This window comes from Melozone crissalis, unplaced genomic scaffold, assembly GCF_028551555.1.
Source record: "Melozone crissalis strain CALT ecotype California unplaced genomic scaffold, PUWL_Pcris_2 ptg000066l_1, whole genome shotgun sequence".
In the NCBI taxonomy this organism is placed as follows: Eukaryota; Metazoa; Chordata; class Aves; order Passeriformes; family Passerellidae; genus Melozone; species Melozone crissalis.
In genome coordinates, this window is record NW_026535844.1 from 6,774,859 (window position 1) to 6,797,899 (window position 23,041).

General features: G+C 52.3%; 2 pseudogenes; one reads left to right on the forward strand and one right to left on the reverse strand.

Annotated features, from left to right (window-relative positions):
* LOC128945567 (zinc finger protein 208-like) overlaps nucleotides 1-23,041 on the forward strand; it is a 324,996-nt pseudogene that overhangs the window by 280,568 nt on the left and 21,387 nt on the right.
* Nucleotides 9,243-11,301, reverse strand: LOC128945501 (zinc finger protein 239-like; annotated as a pseudogene).

Below are 23,041 nucleotides of genomic sequence, written 5' to 3' on the forward strand. Positions count from 1 at the left end.
CCAAAAAACCAGGAAAGTTCCCTTAAAAATCCCGGACTTTTCCCAGCCAATAGCGGCGCGCCCTGCTCCAAACCATCCAATCACCGCGGGTCTCCCCACAGGAACACCGGCCTCTCCGTGCGCCCGATCCAACCAGTCACCGCAGGTGTCCCATCAGCTACTCCTGCCTCTCTCGAGCTGAACCAACCAATCACCGGTGATCTGCGCTCAGCAGCGCCTGCCTCTCTTTTGTCACTCTAACCAGTCATTGGGCATCTCCCCTCGGCAAAGCCCGCCTCCCCCGCCCCTCTTCTGTCAATCGCTGTGCCCTCTACGAAGTCAACCAATCACCGGGCGTCTCCCCGCAGCAACTCCCGCCCTCCCCGCGCCGCTCCAGCCAATCAGAACCGAGCCCAAAGTGGCGCCCCCTGACCCCGGGGCCGGGCATGGAGCAGGCGCCCCCTCCCCCCCCCGCCCCCCGGGACCCCCTCAGGGACCCCCGGGAGCCGCCCCGGGCTCGGGCGGGTCGTGCGGGAGGCGCTGGAGAGAGCGGGGGAGGCGCTGGGAGAGGACGGGGGGCTCCGGGAGCTGCTGAGGAGGCGCAGGGACAGGTGAGGGGTCCTGGAGGGGTCGTGAGGGGAATTTGGGGAGGGGTCTTGAGGAGGTTTGGGGGGGATTTGGGGAGGATCTGGGGGAACTTGAGGGGGTTTTAGCAGGGTCTGGGGGTGCTGGGGGGGAATTTGGGGAGGGGTCCTCGGGGGGTGTCACGATCCATCCTCACGGACGGGTTTCGTGATGGTTTGTGGATTTGATCTCAGGGTGCAAAAAGAACTGACACGGTACAAGGGGGTTTGCAATGATAATCAAAACAAATGCACCTTGATTGAATGACCACAGCAAAATGTGATAGAGGGATTAAGGGAGAGAAAAAGATGGGGGAAGAGAGAGACAAAAGAGAGAGAGAGAAAGAGAGAGGGGATAGAGCTACCAAACGTAGAGACAAAGTCCTTTGGTCCAGTCCAGTCGAGGATCCGCCTGTTACGTGGGGGAGATCTTGAAGTCTCTCGCTAACTCAGAGGTTTTTATTATGATAACTCTATTGGAAATTGTGACGGGGGGGGGGGGGGGGGGGGGAACAGATACAATAAGGAATAGATGTAACAGGTAGTCCATGCTCTCAGCAGTAAACGAGAGCCATTGTCTTCTTGGTCCAGCGGTCACATCCTGCAGGCAAACATCTCGCTTTGGTCAGCTTGCCTCCCCCACACACCTGCCCCGGGCTGGGGGTTTCAGTCCCAGTCCTTGGAAGGAGCAGAGGGGCCTTTTCACATGGGGGTTCCATGTCTCAGTCCTTGATGGAGAGGCTCCTTACATCTCAGTCTGTCTGTCACGGTGGTTGTGAAACAGGTGAGGGTCTTCTGTGGGGGGACCACCTGAAACTCAGGAGAAGTCCAGCCAGGCCGAGAGGTGGGACAGCTCCCAAGGCTGTTGTTGCAAAAAGGGCACGGTGCCCCCTTCTTCTCATTGGGCTCAGCGTAGCACACAGCAAACAACAGCTGTGAAAACAATGGCTTAGCAACGCTCTCAGGTCTCAGGTACATGACTTTCTCCCTTGGAGCCAGAGATTTAAGACAGGGGGGGTCTTCTCTTCAGTGGTCCCCCAATGACGATCATGAGGCAGATGACAGAAAATTCGGACAGACTCTCACAAGCAGAAACTGGCAGGATGTGTCTGCTTCCAGTGCTTGTCTTGGCTGTTCCTTCGCAGTGCTGGCAGCATCATCAGAGACACACCACACGTTCTCTCATGCCAGGGTCATCCCAATCTTCTGCACTTGCCCAGGTTCCTCCCAGGTTCACCAGGGAAAATGGCTGCTCGTGCCAGTCCATCCCCTTGCCCAGAAGGCACCCGCTTGTGTTTGGGCACGAGCTGCTGGCCACAGCCAGACGGGCAGCACCCGCAGCATTGGCCATCAGACGCTGGGCTGATGTTTGCATCCAGAGAGCAAGAAAAACAGCCAGAAGCACACAGGGCAACTTGACAGCATCTCTGTAAGAATGGCATTGTCCTGTGAAAGTCAATAGTGGATGGTGGGTTTGTGCTGCAGATAATCACTTCCAAGCAAAAATCATTCCAGGAAGGGACAACAGCCTCTGCCTTCTGATGGAAAAGTCAATTTGCCACTGCTATCCAGGCCCATGGCCCCTCCCAGTCTGACCAAGTTTTGGTCTGGGAGTATTTTTGGGGTTAGTCTGGAGGCAAAGATCACACTGTCACTTGAATAATAGTGGCATATAAATTCCTGGCAACGATTCTTTCAATCAAGTAGGTGTTCAGGGCATCCATTCCCCGGTGTGTTTTCTGGTGCTCCTACCTTACTAGTGACTACATGAAATGGGAAGGGATCACCAGCTTCCCTTCAATGATAGCCCACCCTTCTTGGTTGTATGTCCCTTTTTGATCTCTGATTAGTTTTCTATCTTTCTTATTGTATTCTGGCTTGCCTTCAAGGGAAATTTGTCCACCTGGAATCAGAGCTCCTTCAATAGTTACATCACCTTTTGCTGCTTCCTTTGCCTCTCTATCCGCCAGCTCATTTCCTTCTTCCAATTCTGAGTTCACTCTCTGGTGTGCCTTAATATGCATAATTGCTGCCTTTTCAGGCAGCTGAACTGCTTCCAGCAGCCCGACTATCCTGATCATCTCTTGTGCATGTTTGATGTTCTGTGAGGTCAGCAGTCCCCCCTCTCTCCAGGTGGCTCCATGTGCATGCACAACTCCAAATACATACCTCGAGTCTGTATAGATGTTTATTTTCTTTCCTTTTGTCATTTCCAAGCCAAAAGGAAAAAGAATCAGTGCAATTATTTTGGTCTTCTGTGCAGAGGTGCCTGTTGGTAAGGGTCCAGATTCTGTTACCTCTCTGCAGGTAGTGACTGCATATCCAGCACGTCGCTTTCCACTGGCAATGTGGCTACTCCCATCAGTGAACCAGGTCTCTGCACCATCCAAAGGAGTGTCCTTCAAGTCCGGGCATCTGGAGTAAGTAGCTTCAATGGTCTCCAGGCAATCGTGGTGTGCTGCTTCTCCTTGATCCCACTGAGAAAAGAAGCTGGGTTCACAAGGTTAGTGACTACAGAGTCCTTTGCCCAGCGTTGACCTCATACCCCAGGTAGATTATTTTCTGTTTCACTGCCTCTGCCTTTTTCTTTTTTTTTTTTTCTTTGATACTCTGTATCCTTGGAGCCCTAGGAAATTAAAAAGGCTCATGGTCCAGGCCACACATGCTTCCCTTGTCTGAGTGGATATCAAGAGATTATCCACGTACTGTAATAGCCTTCCTTCTTCTTGTGGAGCTTCCTGGGGCTCTAGGTCTTTTGTAAATTCTTCTCCAAACAGAGCAGGGGAATTTTGAAGCCCTGAAGGCCTTGAGGCAATACAATCTATGTGAGCTGGGTGTTGCGCCTGCTTTTAGGGTTTTCTCATTTGAATGCAAAAATTTTCTGGTTGGCTTTATGGATAGGGAGGCAAAAGAAGGCCTCTTTCAGATCTAAAACAGTAAACTAGGGTAGCTGAGGTGCCAAACATGTTAGTAGGGTGTATGGGTTTGCCACAAGTTGTACTGCCTGACCCTAGCCCGTTGTTTTCCTTAACTTGGTTAAGGGAAGGTGCATTCTCTGCCCTCCCTGCTATGTTAGAGGCCCATACCCCAGGAAACATTGGATCCATTCTTTTCTTGTTAATTTCATCCTTATTTTCAATTTCAGTTTCACTAATTGTTAAAATTAAGCTCAATATATGTCCATATTCTTCATCCCTTACCTCTAAAATAATCTCTCCATCTTTAAATGTGATCTTTGCTTCCAGCTGCTCCAACAAGTCCCTACTCAACAGGGCCTTTGGAGAGTTGGGCATATACAATAAACTATGACTATTTTGATGGTTTGCAAAATATGATTTTTCAGATTGGCCAGTTGCCCCCTTACCATAACATCTGTTACAGGCATCGAGGCTTTATTTAACACTGAGTTTGCTGCCCCTGTGTCTACTAAAAATTCCATTTTCTTAGCTCCCATCTTTCTACCCCATCCCAGCCTTTTGCCTTAATTCAAAGTCTTGGGGTATAAAATAAGCTGAACGCACTCAGCTTTAATTATTTCTGCTGGGTTTCTTAAATTACTTGAAACTCTCTTTTCTAATAATTCAGACATCCTGTTACTTCTTTGCTTCTCGTGACCGGTTGCTACTAAATTCCTTAGAGCTCTCTGAGTAGCCTTGGTTTCCTTAGAATAACATAAATTATAAAGTGCCTGTCTTGGTCTCTTCCACCTAAACTCTGCTTTACAAGATCTCATTCTTTCCCAGTTCTCTTCCCGCACAATCTAATTCTAGCATTGTTTCTACTGACACTCACTTTGCTGCCTTGCAAAAAGCTGTGCCTCTTACAGCAAAAACTCTGATATGCCCACAAACACAAACACAGACACAGACACACACACCCTGCATCTCAAATTCACAAGAGTCAGGGCTTAGGTTGCTGTGAGAGGGGAATTCCTCGAATTCCTTTAATTTGTTTTATCACAGTTAAACATAAATCACCATACTGCAGTTTTTCCACGTAAAATGCTACACTTGTTGCAAACAAAATCCTAAAATCTCCACAAACACAAGCCTACAATACCCAGAATCAAATTACCACAATGTGGGGGAGGAACCACACAAACTCACTGGGAAAGGGGTATCTCTTAAGAGTGCCCACTTTCCTTGACACAACCCAACATACAACATTTCAGCATCTACCCACATCAGCTTATCAGCGTCTTCTGGTCCTCACACACTCTGGACACAATCAAAATAACTGCACACAGTAAAATTCCAGGGACCAAGTCCAAACTGCGGGGGCAGAAGAATCCCCTGAGTTCATCTAGCCACGGGTAAAATGCACACAATCTACACAAATCACACATCACCACCTTTAAACACAATAAATGACTAAATGTCCTCACCCACATTTCTCCACTTGTTCCACGACTCCACGGGGTGTTCCCTGCCCTCACAGCCTGCCCCAGCCGGTGCTCCCGGCCTCACCTGGCTGCTTCAGACATGGGTAGAACTGCCCCCACACACCATGGGTACACTCACTCACTCACTCGCTCGGTCTGTTTTATACACCACACACTCACACAATTACAAACACGCTAACATTAACCACACAACGCATTAGCCATACAATATCTGGACACCACAAGCACACAAAGTTCGCGTTCACTCGGCTCACCCCAGAGTCGCTAGCGGCCGCTCCATTGAACAATGAACCCGTTCCCAGTTGCGCTATCAACCGGGAACCTCTGCCACTGACCGTGCTCTTGGTCGATGGCTGCCTGCAAGCACAGGGCCGAGGCTGTGCACTCAGACGTCTCTGAGTGACTTATCAGCAGCCCTATCTCCCCCCGGCCCCTTGACAGACATACCATGTATCCGCACAGCAGCAGGTCATTGTCTGTATCTGCAGAAGGCAAGCCCAGATGGAGCAGAGCTCCTCCAGGAAAATCCCAGGGAGCGCCCAGGAGTCCGTCCTCCCTTCTGCACCTGTGAGGACAGACAATTCCATGGCTGGCTCACCAAAATGATTAGTGGAAAAAAAAGGGGAAACTGCACAACTTTGTAAAAAGTTGTAAAGCCGGTATGTTTAGAACTGGACACATGTGGGAATCGTTGTTCTCCCTAAAGGACATGCACACCCCTGAGAATTCCCCCTTGCTTATACATATGCATATTGTCTCATTCATATTCATTTTACTGATTTCACATTACAAGCTGCAATTAGTTTTCATCAGTCCTTGCCCTTTGCGCAGAGAGCTCTCTGGTCAGCCTCAGCCTTTGGCCCTGACAAAGGGGCCTCCGCTTATCTTGGGAGTTTGAATTCCTTCTCTTGGTCAAGGCCATTCTGCGAGCACAAGATTTTTTCTTTGATTTTTTTCCTCTCTTGTGAGAACAGGGAATCTTAAGCACAGATAAACAAGTTACAGGCTCAGAACAGCACTTTTCACCTAAATCCAAAAATGCATTTCTATCCTGTTAAATTTCTACTTTGTCTCACCCATCCAAGGAAATATGTGCTCTGACTCCATGATTTTAAAGGCTGAACAGATGCTTTATTCTGTACTATATTATACTACATTACACTATTGCTATACTAAATCTATACTAAATTACACACTAAAAAAAAACCTCTGACCCTTTCCAGACAGTCACGACCCAGCTTTGACCTAAGTGGTCAATCAGTCCTAACAACCATCACCACAGTCCAATTAACAAATCACTCTCAGTAAACAATAACACATTCCACATGTGCCAAACAACAGGTGCAGCAAGTGAGATAAGAATTGTTTTCTTCCTTTCTGAGCTTTCTCAGCCTTTCCACAGCTTCCCAGGAAAAATCCTGTGAGAGAGAATTATGTCTCTATTCAAAGAAATGTGAATACCACAGGGATTTGTCCTCCCTGGTCTCCATCTGCAGCTCAGTGCCTGGGGTAAGGAAAGAAAAGGAGAGGAAGGAATGAGGAAGGAAGGACAGAATAAGAAGAGGAAGGAGTTGTGGACAAGGAGAGGATGGGATTTGCCTCGGTGCTAGAGGGAAGGGATCCCACCAATTCATCCCTGGCAGGATGGTGTCAGCAGTGGGATTGTCCTGCAGCCAGGGGCAATGCTGGGCTGAGACATGGAGCAGAGGAGAGGGGGAAAGGGGCAGTGACTTCCTCCTCACCTGCCTCAGTGTCCCAGGTCATTTTACTTTTCCTTGCAGCCTCCTCCAGCTCCATCCAGACAAAGTTTGGGATTGACAAATCCTGGCTTGGGGGAAAAACAGTGGGTGAGCCCTTGGTCCTGCTGCCCAAGTATAGCTCCAGAAGTAACAGCCCTGTCCACAGTCAGGCAGGCCCAGACCCTGCTCATCTCCAGCTTCTCCCACCCCTCCAGGCTGCTGGGATCCCTCAGGTCTGGGATTGGCCTTTGCTGCTCTCCCCATTCTGATGCCAATGTCTCCCCCCAAACTGGTACCACCTCCCCAGCCAGTACAGACAGTTTGCCACAGGAACCCTCCACAAGTCTCCAAAGGGGCATCTGCGTCTCACCCTTGGGGACCTGCAAGATCCAAACATTCCCTACCCTGCAAACAAATCCTCTCAGAGGCCCCCCCAGTGGATTTGGGGTCAGTTCCCCCTCCCTGCTCACCTGTGGGATCTGGGGGATGGATGCTGCCAGGGCCAGGGGGGCTGCAGACTCAGCGGGCAGGCGGGAAAAGCGTGGTTCTGCTGTGACGACTCCTCTTCCTCCTCCTGTTCCTGCTCCTCCTTTTCCCCATCCTCCTCCTCCTCTCCCTCCTCTTCCTATTACTCCCCCTTCCAGATCCACTCCAGATCCCACCTCTCCCCCATGGCTGCAGCATCACCAGCATTTGGGTGGAGGGAACCCCCCATGAACCCCCCAGGGATGGGCAGGGGGCTTGGGGACCCACCCAGTGCGGATCCATTCCCCCCAGAGCCCCAGGGAATCACTCCAGGAATCGAATGATGGGGACACAATGGGATCCCCATGGAACTGCTCTTTTTCTGTTCCATCCGCACCTTTCCCTCCCCATACCCATCATTCCTCCAACCCAAAGACCCCTCCCAACTCAATTTGGGGGTGCCATCCCTCTCGCACTCTGAATCCTCTTTTCCCCTGCTCTTCCACCCCTTCCCCATTGTGCCCCCAGCCCCAGCCCTCACCCCTGGGCTTGGTTTTGAGGGATGCAGGCCCCTCCTGCTCAGTTTGCAGGGTCACATCTCCCCTTTCTCTCAATTCTAGCAGCTCCTGGCTGCTTTTTCCTGGGAGGAATCCCTCAGTTTTGGGACTTTTGGGGTGTAGCTTATAAGTGTGACAGCTCTGTCCGGCTCTCTGCTCCCTGTTGTGGCCCCTCAGCTGCCCCTGACACCCTGGGGGTGCTGGGATTTCCCTCCTGGGGACAAGGACGTTCATCCCCTTCCAGGAGCCCAATGCCTGGCTGGGGCTCCAGGTCAGGGGGTCCTTGAGCAGCTGCCCCAGAACCTCCCCCAGGGTCTCCCAGCACAGCTGGAGCTGCTCAGCCTGGGGTCCCCAAAGGCCTCAGCAAGCCCCAAGTCCCTCCCAGGAACCCTCAGCCCCCTCAAACCCAGCATCCCCCACATCCCCTGCAAGTTCCCCCCATGGCACCAGCCATGGCCATGTCCCCACATGTCACTGCCCATGTCCCACCATGTCCTCACCCATGGCTGTCTCCCCACCATGTTTCCATCCCTGTCATTGTCCCCCACATCTCCATCCGTGCCCGTGTCCTCCCATGTCCCCACAAATGGCCCCATCCCTGTTAACATCCATGTGTCCCCAAGTCTCTCTCCATGTGTCCATGCGTCCTACCCTGACCACACCCAAGTCCTAGTTCAATGTCTATTTTTACCTCAATATGGGATATTTTAAAGGGATAAAGAGAAATTAAAACAAAATCATGGCCAAAAGAAAAGGATTTCCTTGTCCATACCAGCTGAGGATCCATGTGCTTGGGTAGAAGGGAAGAACCTTTTCTGGTGGAGTTTCTATCCCACTGTCTCCAAAATCTTGGTCTTTTCCCCAGTTTTTCACCATTTGGCTACAGAAGACACCCTTGGGCAATAGGAAATCAAAATTGTGGAATCTCTGAAGTTGGAAAAGACCTTGTCCTGGTTCAGGGCAAATTTGGGAGAGAACTCCCAAAGGGGTTCCTTTAAGACAGCAGATTCAATCGGCCCTTCCCCCAACTGGTTCAGGAAAAATAAAACACCTCCTTGGAGAAAAGTGGAAAAAACTGTTTATTAAACAATAAAACCTAAATAATATGAAACAATAAAACCTCTTGCCGCTCTAAAAGAGAGACAAACTCACAAATTCCCTCCATGGTCTGTAGGCTCAGCTCACTCAGTCTCTTATCAATCCCTCCGATGCTGGAAATGTCGCAGGCCAGGCCCAGCCCAGTGGGCCACAGGTGTGAGCTGCCCGTGCTCTTCTGGTGTTCAGGCCAGAGCAGGTTTAAACAGGTCCAAAGAAAGGGGAAAAACCCCACAGTCCAGAGAACTTGTTTGGTTCAGCTAGCTAAAACTAACTAAAAGGAAAGGAGAGCTCTGTCCCGCTGTCTGTCCATCCGCAGACAACACAGTGCAGGAGCAGGAATGTGGAGTGAGTGCAGTGTCTGAAAACAAACTCTGTGCTTCTTCTCTCCCCCTTCACTCTCAGGGCAAGTCTTGAAGGTGCAAAACTTCTTTTTCAGCATTAACAGAACAGACTGGGGATACAAGCACCAAATAGTCAACCCAGAATATACCTCCAAGACCATTCAATACTCCTTGATGTCCCAGGAAGATAGAACTGAATGCAAAAGATTTTATGGGGTTGAAAGTCGACAAATCTGCTCTCCCCATGGAATTCCCATTATAGGTCTGCGTCCTGATGGATGTTCCTGCCGCTGGGCTTATCTAGGTAGCCTCAGGGAACCAGGAAGATTTGGAGCCCCCAACCCAGATGCCTTCCAACTTGGATCACCAGGACCACAGATCACCAGGGCTCTGCCCAACAGGGGTCACTGGGGATCATCCAACGTGGATCCTCCCATGGGGGATGGAGCTGGAGCAGCACACAAAGCTCTTCCCACACTTGGGGCACTCACAGGGCTTCCCTTAGTGGCGCCTCCGTTGGTGTTTGGTCAAGATTGAGCTCTGTGAGAAGCTCATCCCACACTCCCCACACTCGTAGGGCCTCTCCCCCGTGTGGATGCGCCGGTGCAGGGTGAGGTGGGAGTTTAGCTTGAAGCCCTTCCCACAGTCGGGGCAGCGGAAGGGCCTCTCATCGGTGTGAATCCGCTCATGTACGAGGAGATCGCAGCTCCTGTGAAACCTCTTCCCACACTGGGGACACTTGTAGGGCTTCTCCCCGCTGTGGATGCGCTGGTGTTTTCTCAGGTCAGTGTGCCACCCATAGCTCTTCCCACATTCCAAGCAGGTGTAGGGCCGTTCCCCCGTGTGGATCATCCGGTGCCGAATCAGGGCCGAGCTTCCTCTGAAGCTCCTCCCACATTCCCCACACTTGTAGGGCTTTTCCCCAGTGTGGATCTTCTGGTGTTCCGTCAGCTGGCACTTGATGCTGAAGCTCTTCCCACACTCCCCACACTCATAGGGCTTTTCCCCAGTGTGGATCCTCTCATGTCTCCTCAGGCCAGAGCTCTGGCTGAAGCTCTTCCCACATTCCACACACTCATAGGGCTTCCCTCCTGTGTGGATCCTGTGGTGTTGCATCAGGTGCCCCTTCTGGCTGAAGCTCATCCCACATTCCCTGCACTCAAAGGGCTTTTCCCCAGTGTGGATCCTCTGGTGCCGCGTCAGGCTGGAGCTCCAGCTGAAGCTCTTCCCACACTCCTCACACTTGTAGGGCCGTTCCCCAGTGTGGATCACCTGGTGCTGGATCAGGTGCAAGCTCTGACTAAAACCCTTCCCACATTCCAAGCACTTGTGGGGCTTCTCTCTGCCATGGGGCTTCTCCACCAGCTCTGAGCTCTGGCTGGATCTCCGGCCGCCTTCCTTGCTCAGGGGGGCTCTTTCCTCCCCACAGCTCCCTGGGCTGGGTTTGCTGCCCCTCCTCGTGCGGAATCTCCAGGGCTTTTCCTCCTGCTCCATTCACACACGCCCTAGGAATGAAAAATCCTGGTTTGGGGAAAAGAACAAAATGAGAGTGTCTTGGACTGGGAGCTCCTCCTTTCCCAAGTTCATCTCATTAAGTCATTGGGCATCTTGTGTCTCTAAGAACCTCCAAAACACCAAGATTCAGCACAAAAGTCCTCCCAACATCAACACACAGATCAAAAACTTCCCAAACATCAAGATTCAACAAAAGCACCTTCCAAATATAAAGATTCAGCCCCCACAAAAAAACAAAGCACCAACAATTAGCCCAATAAAGCTCAGAAACACCAAGATTCACCCCCGGGAAAATCGTGGATCCCAATCCCTGGTCACCTGCTGCATGGTAGGGGGGGAATGCTACTGGGGCTGGCAGGGAAGCTGCAGATACAGGGAGAAGTGGAACCTTGTGGTGCCTCCTGTTTCTGCTCCTCCTCCACATCCAGCGTCCTTGCTCTTTCTCCCACTCCTCTTCCTCCTTCTCCTGCACAATCCCACCTTCTCCTCCCTCATGCATCGTTTGACCCTTTTGTTCCTCAATTCTGCTTCTCCTTCCCTTCTCCTCCTGCCCCAGGCCCAGCACCCACTGCCGGCTCCCTCTTCCCCCCCAAACCCACAGCATCCCACGGCAGGGGCAGGGGCAGGAATGGAGCTGGGGCAGGTCGGGCTGGGGCAGCGCTGGGCTCTCGGCCGCTCCCGCCCGCACTCGGTCCCCACTGCAGCCGCTCCCGCCGGGACAGCGTGGGGGGGCCCGGCCTTGGCGCCGCCCCACTCCCACCTCCCCAAATTCCCCTCGCATTTGGACAACAGGGCATGGATGGTGTTGGTGTGCTGCAAAGGGATTGGGTGAAGGGGAGTGTGCAGCAATATGGTTAAGGCAAGAAGCTGCAGGAGGAATCTATGTGGGAAGGAAAAGGATGATGGAAAAGAGGAGGAAGAGAAAAATACTGAGGATTGGGATGTTTATCAGCAGGGTCGTAGCCTCAAAACTTTTCAGCTGATCCAGATCTTTTGTATCCCCGGTTTCCAGGACAGGAAAGAAAGGAGGTCAGGGTTTCAGGGGGTTTCTCTGTGGGGGGCAGCGGCAGCACCGGGCGCAGAGCTGCGGCACCGGGAGCACGGGCTGGGGGCCTGTGGGGAGAACGGGGCCGGGCCGGGGCTGTGGGGCAGCCGGGGCTCAGCGCCGGGCGCTGCCTGACCCCACCAGCCCCGGGCAGGGCCGGCAGCGGCCCCCGGCCCCCAGGAGGCTGCGGGACGCCCCGGCCGCTGCCCGGCCCCGCGGAGCTGCCGGCCCTGCCCGCCGGGGGCGCCTTTGGACACTGCGGCAGGACAGGGAGCGGCTCTGGGATACGGGCTGGGGAGGGCACCCTGAGCACAGGGAGGAGGAGCAAGGAACACCTGGGAAAGGCGGATTGTGCATTTTAGCATGGAGATCATCTTTTAAGGCTTTTGTTAGGGTTACTGGAGATACAAATGATTTTGCAGAAAGCTCAGCAGCTTTCAGAGGATGAGCACCCACAGGCACTGAGGGAGCTGCAGGAGGGGCACAAGAAGGCCTTGCAGCACTCGGGCACAAAGGCACAGCAGGTGAATGCAAGAAGGGAGCAGCAAAAGGCCAAGCTGAAGGCAAAGGCCAGGGCACAGTTCCTACAGCCCCTGAGGGATCAACCCCAGGGCCCAAGGGGGCCCCAGCACCCAGGGCACGGCTCGGCCACAAGCACCTGGCAGAGGCATTGCCCTCCTCGGCAGGGGAGAGCCCACCCAAACAGCCTCTGGCAAGGAACCAGGGCTCCAGCTGCAGGGCACAAGGACACTGCAAGCACAGACAGCAGCACCCTCAGGACCAGCAAGTCCACCCCTTGATGGACATGGATTGGCAGGGCTGTCACAGCTCCCATCACACCAGGGACCCTCCACACTGCAGCCCTTGAGAACATTCAGGGTGGGTCTGCATTGAGAGCAGGCATTTCCTGATGGACACAGGGGCCTCTCAATCCACTCTGAATCTTAGACCGAAGGGGGGAAAATGCTAAAAATGTGTTTGATTAGTGAGGAGATAAGTGGGAAACATATATGGTTCTATTCAATCACTATTAGTAGATCTAGGAGATGAGTTTTTAATGCATGAATTTTTATTTGCTCCTAATTGTTATCACGATTCACTGGGAAGGGATTTAATCAATAAACTTGTAACACAAATTAATATTATAAAAAGGCATACAGAGGCCAGTTCTGTTGTACCTCTGCGTCAAATGTCTGGCCAGGCCTATGCTGAAGTGAACCCAGAAGTGTGGGCAATCCCAGGGAAAGAGGGAAAATTAGATATGGAGCCTCTCCAAAGCACTCTGAACCAACCAGGACAAGTGGTGTCTAAGAGCAACACCCTGTTCCAGGGGAGGGAAGGAAGGGGAATCAGACACAGCGCAGGTCACCGCCCCATGCTCAGCTCAACCCGCCCAGCTGTGGCTGCTTGTGAGAGCCTGGCACTGAAATGCCCTGAGCAGGAAGGCTTCAATATCTTCTGCTGACACCATGGCACCTAACAGGGGGGCAAAAGAAATTCTCACTGCTTCAGCAACCACTGGAGCAGATATCAAGGCACATTCTCCCACAGCAAGCTGGGCTGGCACTGAGCCTGCCCTGGCACTTTGCTGCTGCCAACACCCAGCCAGGACATCGGCTCCTGCCTAAGGAGTGCCAAGCAGCACCACTGGTGGCCAAGGGGCTCATGCCAAGTGTCCCTGAGGCTACAAACAGCCGCCAGCACAGCTCAACACGGGGAAACCCCTCAGCCTGGCCTCAAGGGCTCTGAAGCCCCGCAGATTTGCACTTCCCGCCTGCAGCAGGACGATGGGAGGCCGCCCCTGAGCCTGCCCTGAAGGCAACGCAGCAGCAGCCAGGGCTCCACAGCGGGCCAAGCCCCTGCGCCTGCCCACAGATCCTCGCCTGGAATCCTCTGCAATCCTGGCCACCCTCCTCTGCCATCTCCAGCCACTGGGGCCAAGCCTTGCTGCCACTGCTGCAGCTTCAGCGCTGGCTGGGCCTGCACTGCCACAGCTGCTGGGGAACACCACGGCACAATTCCACTCTGGGGCTCACTGACACCCACACTCTGGGCTGCCTGCCATTGCACTGCTGCAAAATGTACTGAGTTTGTTCCTTTTAAATCTTATTTCTCTGCTCAGGCTTGATTTGTCTTTGCCTTGGGGAAAGGAATTTTAAAGGTTTTCTTTAAGGGGTGTTACACCACTCAATGGAGATGAGTTCAACATCCCAACAGACTGGGAATAGCCCAAAAGACACCCACAGAGATAACGACCAGCAACAAAACATCAACATTACCCAGCAGCAAACAGCAACCAACAGCTACCCCAGACACTGCCCCTGGCAGAGCTGGAGACACCTGGGCTGGAAAAGGCTGAGAAGGAAATCCAGGATTGTGGAGACCGAATTCACATCAGAGGGGAAGAAATCCGGGTCCAACAGGAAACCAAACACGGAAAACTTACACAACTTGGAAGCAAAGAACATTAAAGTAGTGCATTTAGATTGGTTCAGACTACATAAAGTTTAGGAAAAATCCAGAAAAACTCACATGGTATGGAATGATTTTCTCTGCACCGCCGGGCTATTTGTGAAAGAAATTATTTCTGTTGCACATCCTGGCCAGAACCAAGAAATGCCTTGGCTCTCTAACACTAAAGAGATTGTTTCAGTGACAAAACTACAACATGAGAAAAATTTTACATAATATTCCCACTTTATATTGTCAGGTAGGTTTGGGACAGAAGTGTGAGAATCAAGTTTTGGTCTGCGTTTTTCCATGTTCACCTTTATGTTCTATTTTGCAAAATTGAAGAGCTTTAACCGTAACACTTTTAACTCGTAAATAGCTCATACTATTTTTAAAAACAGCAGATTCTGAGGGGGCCCCATGTGACTCACCCGATGGCTGCCCTGGAAGAGAAGCTCCATTCCAGGCAGCCTCCAGAGGAGCTTTAGAAATGCAAATGAACGCTGCTGGGCAAAGTGTGGACAATGCACCTGGGTCTCTTGCCCGGGGCAGGAATTGGGCTGATTCCCTCTGCCCCTCACCCCAAGCTCTGCCCGCTTGCACTGATGGAATTTGCACAGCTCAAGGCAGAGCCCAGGGGGAGGATATCTGACCCTGCAACACAAACGGGTGAAGCTGCAAAGGGAAACAGCACATGGAGAATGTTGGGAAAACTTCACTATAAACAAATGGGGGGGAATCATCCCTCTGCCCACTCCAACATGTGCTGCCACTGTCTGTGTTATATAGGGTGGATTAGAGCACTGGGGATTTTTTGCTACCAAAAATTCAGCAAAATCTGTTGGGAATCCAAGTATTTGATGATTTAATTAGACAAAAGCAGTCAATTGACGCAGCCCTGGCTGGAGAGAGCGGCCAAAAACAGGGAAAAGATGAACGGCAGAAGGAATCCTACAACACCATGGACCAGCCCCCGGGAACCCGAACCAATTCATATCAGGAGCCACAGAACCCATTTCTCATTTCAATGGCATCATTAGATTACAAGGTCTGCTCGCAATAATAACCAACCAGACAGCTCCAGCTCCTGACCTTCCTGCTGATCAACCCACTGAAATGAGGAACACAACACTTAACCATGGGATGGGATCAGATCATCTGTTAGCAGAAAAATAGGGGTTTGTGGAAAATTAAATGTCTCAAACTGCTGTTGGCAAAGAGATGACAAAGGAAACGTGGTGAAAAACAAAACAACAACGGAAACAAAAAAGCAGCTCATGTATTGGTCCAAATGTGGAAAGGATGGGAATGGGACACGGTTTTGTGGCTCCCTGGCAGACCATGGGTTAAACGAATGCTGTTTCTCCTCTGATGTGCTACAGCAACTCTCATCTTTTTACCATGCTCCACACCTTGAGAGTGCAGCTCATTCAGCAGCTGAGCGAGGGGCCAGGGACTCGCAGATAAGGAAGTAAAGGACGAAATCACCAGCTTCAATAAATGTTACTAATTAACATGGACTGCTGCTCACAGAAAGACCTGCTAAATTCCTGAACTTCCAGAAGAGCAAAGACTTAACAGAGCCGTGAATATCGGCTGTTCTACAAAAGTGGGGTTGCACATTAACGAGGACATGCAGTTGGCGGACCGGGAGGTCTGAACCTTCCAAGTACCTCAGCCAGTGGGCAAATGGAGAGGGAGATGAGGCCGGGAAAATGAGAATAAAAAAGGGGCTGCGAACTACAACAACGGCAGAGAGCGCACGGCAAATGCCCCACGGCCTCTCCCTCTGCTCAGCAATAAAGTCACTTTTACAGGACTCCTCTGTCTCCTCTGGGCACAGAAACCTCCGGCCACGGGAATTTCCCCGCACAGCCCCGGGCACGGGGCAGCCCCCTCTGTCCCAGCCACAGCAACCGGGCCGAGCCAGCGCTGCTCCGCCAGCGGCTCCTGCCGAGGCAGCGGCCGCAAGGAGACCGCGGGCAGCCGCTCCCGCAGCGCCCTCACGCCAGCGGCAACACGGGCCGGACACGGCACAACGAACCCGCCCGAGCCCCCTGCCGCCCCCGAGACCAGCAGCCAGCCCCGAGCCCCCGCACAACCCAGCGCGGCTCCCACCTGCGCTGCGGCCGCCTCCGAGCTCCGCCGCCGCCTCACCGCACTCCGGTCGCTGCCACCGCTCGCGGGACCGCACACACGCTCCGACAATGGCGCCGCTGCCCAGCCACGGCCGCCCTCAGCCCGCCACCGGGGCCCGGCTCCGCCCCGCTCCCACCAATCAGCGCGCCACAACCACGACTGACGGCACCATCGCCCAATCCCAGCCAGGGGCGGGCTCTGCACACGGCACAGCCCCGCCCCGCGCTCTCAGGGCCCCCCGGGCTGCGTGAGGGCAGAGCCGGAGCTGAGGAACAGCCCTGGAACGGGCCCGGGCCCGAGGGGGATTGAGCTGAAAACACAAACAAACTTCTCCGCACCTCCCGCCACGGCTTTCCCGGCACTGCGGCTCCGGTGGCTCCGGCTCCGAGGAAAGCCCTCAGGTTTCCTACCCATAATTAGGCGCATTAGTGCACCGCTTTAATTTACCGCAAGAAAAGGAAACCTGCCCAAATCTCTGTGGATGAGTGGGGGAAGGGAGCGATTTCTGACAGAAAACTCCAAAATCGCAGACCAGAATAATAAGAACTAAGTGAAGACCCTTAAATCCACTTTTCCTCCCATGCCTGCATTGTGAAAAACGCCCATCACTTTAAAAAAATAATTTAAAGTTTAATAGTAATAAAATTGTCATAAAAATAGTTATATAATTAGAGTAATAAAAATTTGAACAATTGAGATTAGGACAATACGAGACAATAAGAAGAAAGTTACGGAGGACGGGGTACCTTTTCTGGGCAAAATAAGCCCGAAAAAGGACACGCGTTAACAGAGGATTAACCCTTTAAAGCAATAGCCTGTTGCATATTCATACACTTCGTACATGATGCATAAATTCCATTCAAACAAAGGATTCTGTATGGTCAGTGTCAACTTCTTCCTCCTAATCCTCAGCGGCGTCTTCATGGCTGAGCAAGGTGGGAAGAAGTTCCTTTCTTCTAATAACAGAGCAGTAAATTCTCTTTCTCTGAAAGATTTAGGTGTCCTGTGGCTGCTATCTGGTGCAAGTACCTCATTCATTTCTTAAAAAAGTATGCCGCATGCATAGTTCCTACCTTAACTAGAAAACTGCATTTACCATACTGTTAAAATGTTGATACTGCCCTATTAATCACTACAACAAAATACATATAGTATTTTACATCTGCATAGAGACATATAATATGCACTTTTCACACTGGCAAGGGAAAGGGATTCCTTTAATCTGTCTAACCACAAATAAAATAAATAGAAAGGCTCTCCCTGTTACAGCAAAAAATCTGATATGCCCACAAACACCACAAATGGGGGCGGGGGGGATTTCCTGGAAATCTTTTAATTTGGTTTAATGCACATAAATCACCACACTAGTTTTTCCACATAAAATGCTGCACTTGTTGCAAACAAAATCTTAAAATCTCACAGAGCTATACAGTCCCAAGAATCAAATTACCACAATGCAGGGGAAAAAACCCACACAACTTCCCTGTACCTCAAGTCTTGGGAATCAACTTATAACAAGCTGTCTCTATTACAGCTCTGACAGCCCACAAACACCAGTTTAAGTTAAAACCCTTCTAAAAGGGTGGCTTAACCCTTTTGACTCAGGCTCAAGCTTAATACACAGTTTAACACAGATGACACACAACAAAAATTACCAGTTTGTTACAATTATAACTTTTACACAATAGTCAGCAAAATCTCACACTACACCAGATGAATCCAAAGTTGCAACTTTGCAAACTCCACAAGGAGAGGGACCACAAAGGCACCGTGTTACAGCGTTTGATCCTCACCTCCCAGGTCCCACAGGCAAAGGATTGGTTAACACTGAACACAAAGCCTTATAAAGACTGGTTATACTCAAACACCAGGTGTCACAGCGAATGCTGCTCCCCAAAACTAGAAAGTTCACACACACAGGTGCAGGGAAAACTCGGGGCTCAATATGAGTCAACAGCAAGTTCCGTTTATTGAAGAGAGCATCAGACACTTATACAGCAAGTAATAAGCTTATGAATATTCTGTAAGCCAAGCGAACTATTGGTTAAACTATACCATCAACTCTTCCTCATTCCTTTGGGCCTACATTCTCTATTTCCCACGTCTCTCTGTCCACTTGTTATCATACCCAGCTAGGCCCAAGGACACGCTATCTTGCAGGTGCAAAAACTCCAACTAGCTGTGTTCGGTACTTTCCCAGCTCCTGGTCGGCTAACAAGCGAATGTCTACGTGACCTCTGTCATGTAGCCATTTCTCCACAGGGTGCACCAAGGGGGTCCATGACCTGAGCTGGTCTCACAGCCCAGCAGAGCCTCCTCCTGGCTGGCTTGCTAACTGAATCATTAAAACTGAAGATCATGGACAAAGACTCTGTAACTAGTCAAAAGTTAGAAAGTTGTATGTTTATTATACCGGTGGGCAGCACGGGGGAATCATTCTCAAAATGCGTGACCGCACCACACAAGGATTTTTGCCTTCTATTTATTTGCCAAAATAATACATATACATAACCCCAGCACCTCCCATCCCCGCGTTGTATTAAAATGAGGTTAGTAGTCCTTCACGCGTGCGCAATTCTTCTCTTGAATTGGGTCAGTGGTCCCAAATTGGGTCAGTGGTCCCAGGGATGAAGTCAGGAAGGTCTTCATCAGGTCCCTGTGATCCTCTGGCACAATCCAAGGCCCCCTGCTTCGTGATGGATTGACACAGAGTCCAGGTGCTGGGCATTGTTCCGCTGGTTTCAATATGTTCCTATAATGGTTCACTTGCTCCTCTTCCTTCTACAAATGAGCTCATAATATAACAATTAGCTTTAGCTTAAGCATCCAATAATCATTAACCTAACATTGGTGTATCTAACTTCAATATGAATTGGTTCTAACACTCAGCTAAAATCCTAACCCTTTAAAATCATGATTCAATAGGACTTAGCAAAACATAAGATGTGAAAAAGGCTTTTGTGTAACTAAAAACAGTGTAAGGCCATCCACTGACCAGCCTGTCCAAGTAATAAGATAACCGTGACACAAAGCAGAGCACCAGAGGACAATTAGACAATACCATGTTAAAATTAGGGAGGCCATACTGAATCCTTATCAGAGGATGTGAAACAGCAGGATGGAGACACAAAAATAAATAAAATATATTGACCTGACACACAGGATGTTGTGTAGATAAGCTGGAGTGTGAAGAAGTCAAAGAAAGAACTTCCCAAAACATCAGAAAGTTCACAAGAATTTTTGAATAATGCATGAAACACATGAATGTGCATATATCTCAGCAATGTAACAGTATAAAGATAACATTGTCTGTGTACACCCCTGTGTTCTTTGGCTGTTGGCCAAGAGCACTCCAGCGCATGGGAGGGGAGGGAAATATCGTCCTTTTCTGGATTATTATTATTATTATTATTATTATTATTATTATTACTATTATTATTATTATTACTATTAGTATTACTATTACTATTACTCTTACTCTTACTATTATTATTAAACTTTTAAAAACTCTAAGCAGTGAATTTTGTTTTTCACACCCTGAACAGGATCAGGATCCCCCTGAGTCCCCCATTCCAGTGAACGAGGACCCCCTGCACTGGATCCCAGCCAGGCCCTTATCTAGCACCGGGACCCCCCCAAACCCTGATTCCCAGGAAGGGACTCCCCCTGAACCCCCATTCCAGGGTACCAGGACCCCACTGCATGCCCTTATTCAACACCAGGACCCCTGTTCACCCCCATATCCGGGACTGGAACCCTCCCAAAGCCTCCATTCTCAGGCACAGGGACCCCCCTGCACCCCCTTATCTGTGGATATATCTTATCTGTGAATATATGTATTAACAGCAATAAGAATACAACAACTGAAATGTAGTGAGAGTCCTATGTGTTAGATAAGTGGATCCTAGCTATTCTAAATGAGTCACAGCTGCGAAGTCCTTGGTTGGGCAGCAGCTGTGGCTCGTAAAGATAGCTGGGATAAAAGGGATGGGGTTGAGAGCCCAGGAGGAGCCCCTGAGAAGACACAGGAAGAACTGTGCTGCAGAGAAAACAGCTTGCTACAGTATGGGACTTGAGAAATATGAATAACAACAAGAACGAAACACTTATCCAGCACAGGGCCCCCCTGCACCCCCTTATCCATCACCGGGATCCCCCTGCTTCCCCTCATCCAGCCCGGGGATGCCCCTGCACCCCCTTATCCAGCCCCAATGCCCCCCCGCACCCCCTTTTCCTGGACCCCCCCCTCCTGCCTTCCCCAGCCCCCACCCATCACCTTCCTCAACACCGGGGGCCCTGCACCCCCTTGCCTGGGCACAGGGACCCCCTGGAACCCCCATTGCCCTCACCCCCCATTCCTGGGCACAAGGACCCCCTGAACCTCCGTTCCTGGGCAGGGGGACCTCGCTGCACCCCCTTATCCGGGACTGGGGCCCCTCCTGGACCCCCTTCACGTGTTCTGGGACCCCCTACACCCCTGCCCGGCCCTCCCGCCCTTCCCAGACCCCAGACCCGCCCTTTTCCTTCACCTTTGCACCCCCAGATGTCCCAAATTTCCGGATCCCCCCAGTTCTCCCCTCCAGGCGCTTCCTTAAGGGGGTGCCAGGGGTTCCCAGGTGGTTCTCAGAGGGCTCCAGGGCGGTCGCAGCGGGATCCAGAGGGATTCTCTGCAATTCCCCCGTCCCCGCCCCGCCCTCCTCGGTCCCTTTCGCTTCCTCGTCCCAACCTGCGAGACCGGGATCTGCCCGGTGACCGATGACGTCACTGACAGATCGAGCTGCCATTGGCGGGCAGTAAAAAGCGGGACTAATGGCAGGGCCGGATGCGGCTCAGGGAGCCTGGCCATGGCTGGGGCGGGGCCGCAGCCGAGCAGCGCCATGGCTCCAGCGCTGGGTCTGGGGCTGCTCTGGGGGCTCCTGGGGGACCCGGGGGGCGCGACCGAAGGTGAGTGGGAACCCCGAAACCGGGAACTCCCTGAACTTCCATTTCCGGGCACTGGGACCCTCCTTAACTTCTATTACCGGGCGCGGGAACCCCCCATAGCCCCATTTTGGGTCCTCTATCCCCTCCCCCAAACCGGGACCCCCCTGTACCCCCTCATCTGGCACCGGGACTGCCCTGAACCCCATTCCTGGGGAGGGAAACCCTCCTGAACCCCCATTCTCGGGCATCAGAATCTACTGAGCCCCCATTCCTGAGCACGGGCACCCCTTGAGCACCCATTTCTGGGCACGGGGACCCCTCTGTGCCCCCTTCCCCAGCACCGGAACCCCGTGAAACTCCTTTTTCTGAGACCCACCTGAACCCCGAATTCTGGGAAAAGAATCACCTGAACTTCCATTCCTGGGCGGGGAAATCCCCCTGCACCCCCTTATCTGCCCAGGGACCCACTGCATCTCCCATTCCTTTGGATCAGGATCCCTTTGAACCCCGAATAACGACGGGGAACCCCCTTGAACCCCCATTCCTGGGCACTGAGACATCCCTGAATCTCCATGCCCAGGTGCAAGGACCCCCCTGCACCCCTGATCCGGGACTGGGATCTCCCCGCACCCCCGTCAGTGCTCCGGGACCCCCTGCACCCCCATTCCCGGCCATCCCGGCCTTCCCAGACCCCAGACCCGCCCTTTTCCTCGGCTTTTGCACCCCCAGATCTCTCGAATCTCTGCGTCCTCCCAGTTCTCTATTCCCGGCGCTTCCTGGAAGGGGTTTCAGGGGTCCCAGAGGGTCCTAGGGGTCCCAGGGGGTCTCAGCGAGGATCCAGTGGGATCCAGATGAATTCCCTGGAATTCCCCTTTTCCCCCGTCTCATTTTTCCGTCTCCCGAGCTGCGTCCCCGGGATCCGCCCGCCTCTCCCAGCCTCAGATCCCCCTTTCCATGACCCAGGGACCCCCTGAACCCCCATTCATGCCTTTCCCAGCTCCCAGACCCCACTGCCCTCAACACCGGGGACCCCTGGACCCCCTTTGGTGGGCACCGGCGGGCACCCATCCCGCCTCTCCCAGTCCCTTCATTGGACCTTGGACCCTTCCCGGCTCTCCCAGTTCCGCTTCCCAACCCTTGGACGCTCCCAGAACCCCCCAATCTCTGCGTCCCCCCATTTCTTCACCCGTGTGTCCTGCTGGCGGGGGGTTCCTTGGGGTCCTGAATTTTCACTTCTGGGCACTGGGACCCCCCTGCACTCCCTTATCCAGTACCAATCCCCCTCTGCACCCCCTTTCTCATCCATCCCGCCTTCCCCAGTTCCCCCTTTTCCTTGACCCTGAGACCCCCTGGACACCCATTCCTGCTTTTCTCAGCTCCCAACTCCCCTTTCCTCTGCATCAAGGATCCCCAAGACTCCTATTCCCAGGTCCTCCCACCTTTTGACCCCTCATTCCTTGGGACTGGGGATCCCTGGACCCCCTTTCCTGGGCACAGGGATCCCCTGGAACCCCCATCCCACTCTCCCAGTCCCTGCACCACCCCCTGCCCCTTCTGAGCCCCCATTCCTGGACACCAGGACCCCCTGCAGGCCCTTTCCTGTCCATCCCACCTCTCCCACCCTGCACACCCTTTCCTTGGCCCCAGGATCCCCAAACCCCTTCCCAGCTCTCCCAGTTCCCCTTTCATTGATCCATGATCCCCTCAACCCCCCAAATCTCCGTGTCCCCCCAGTTCTCCACTCCCTGCGTTACCTGCACGTGG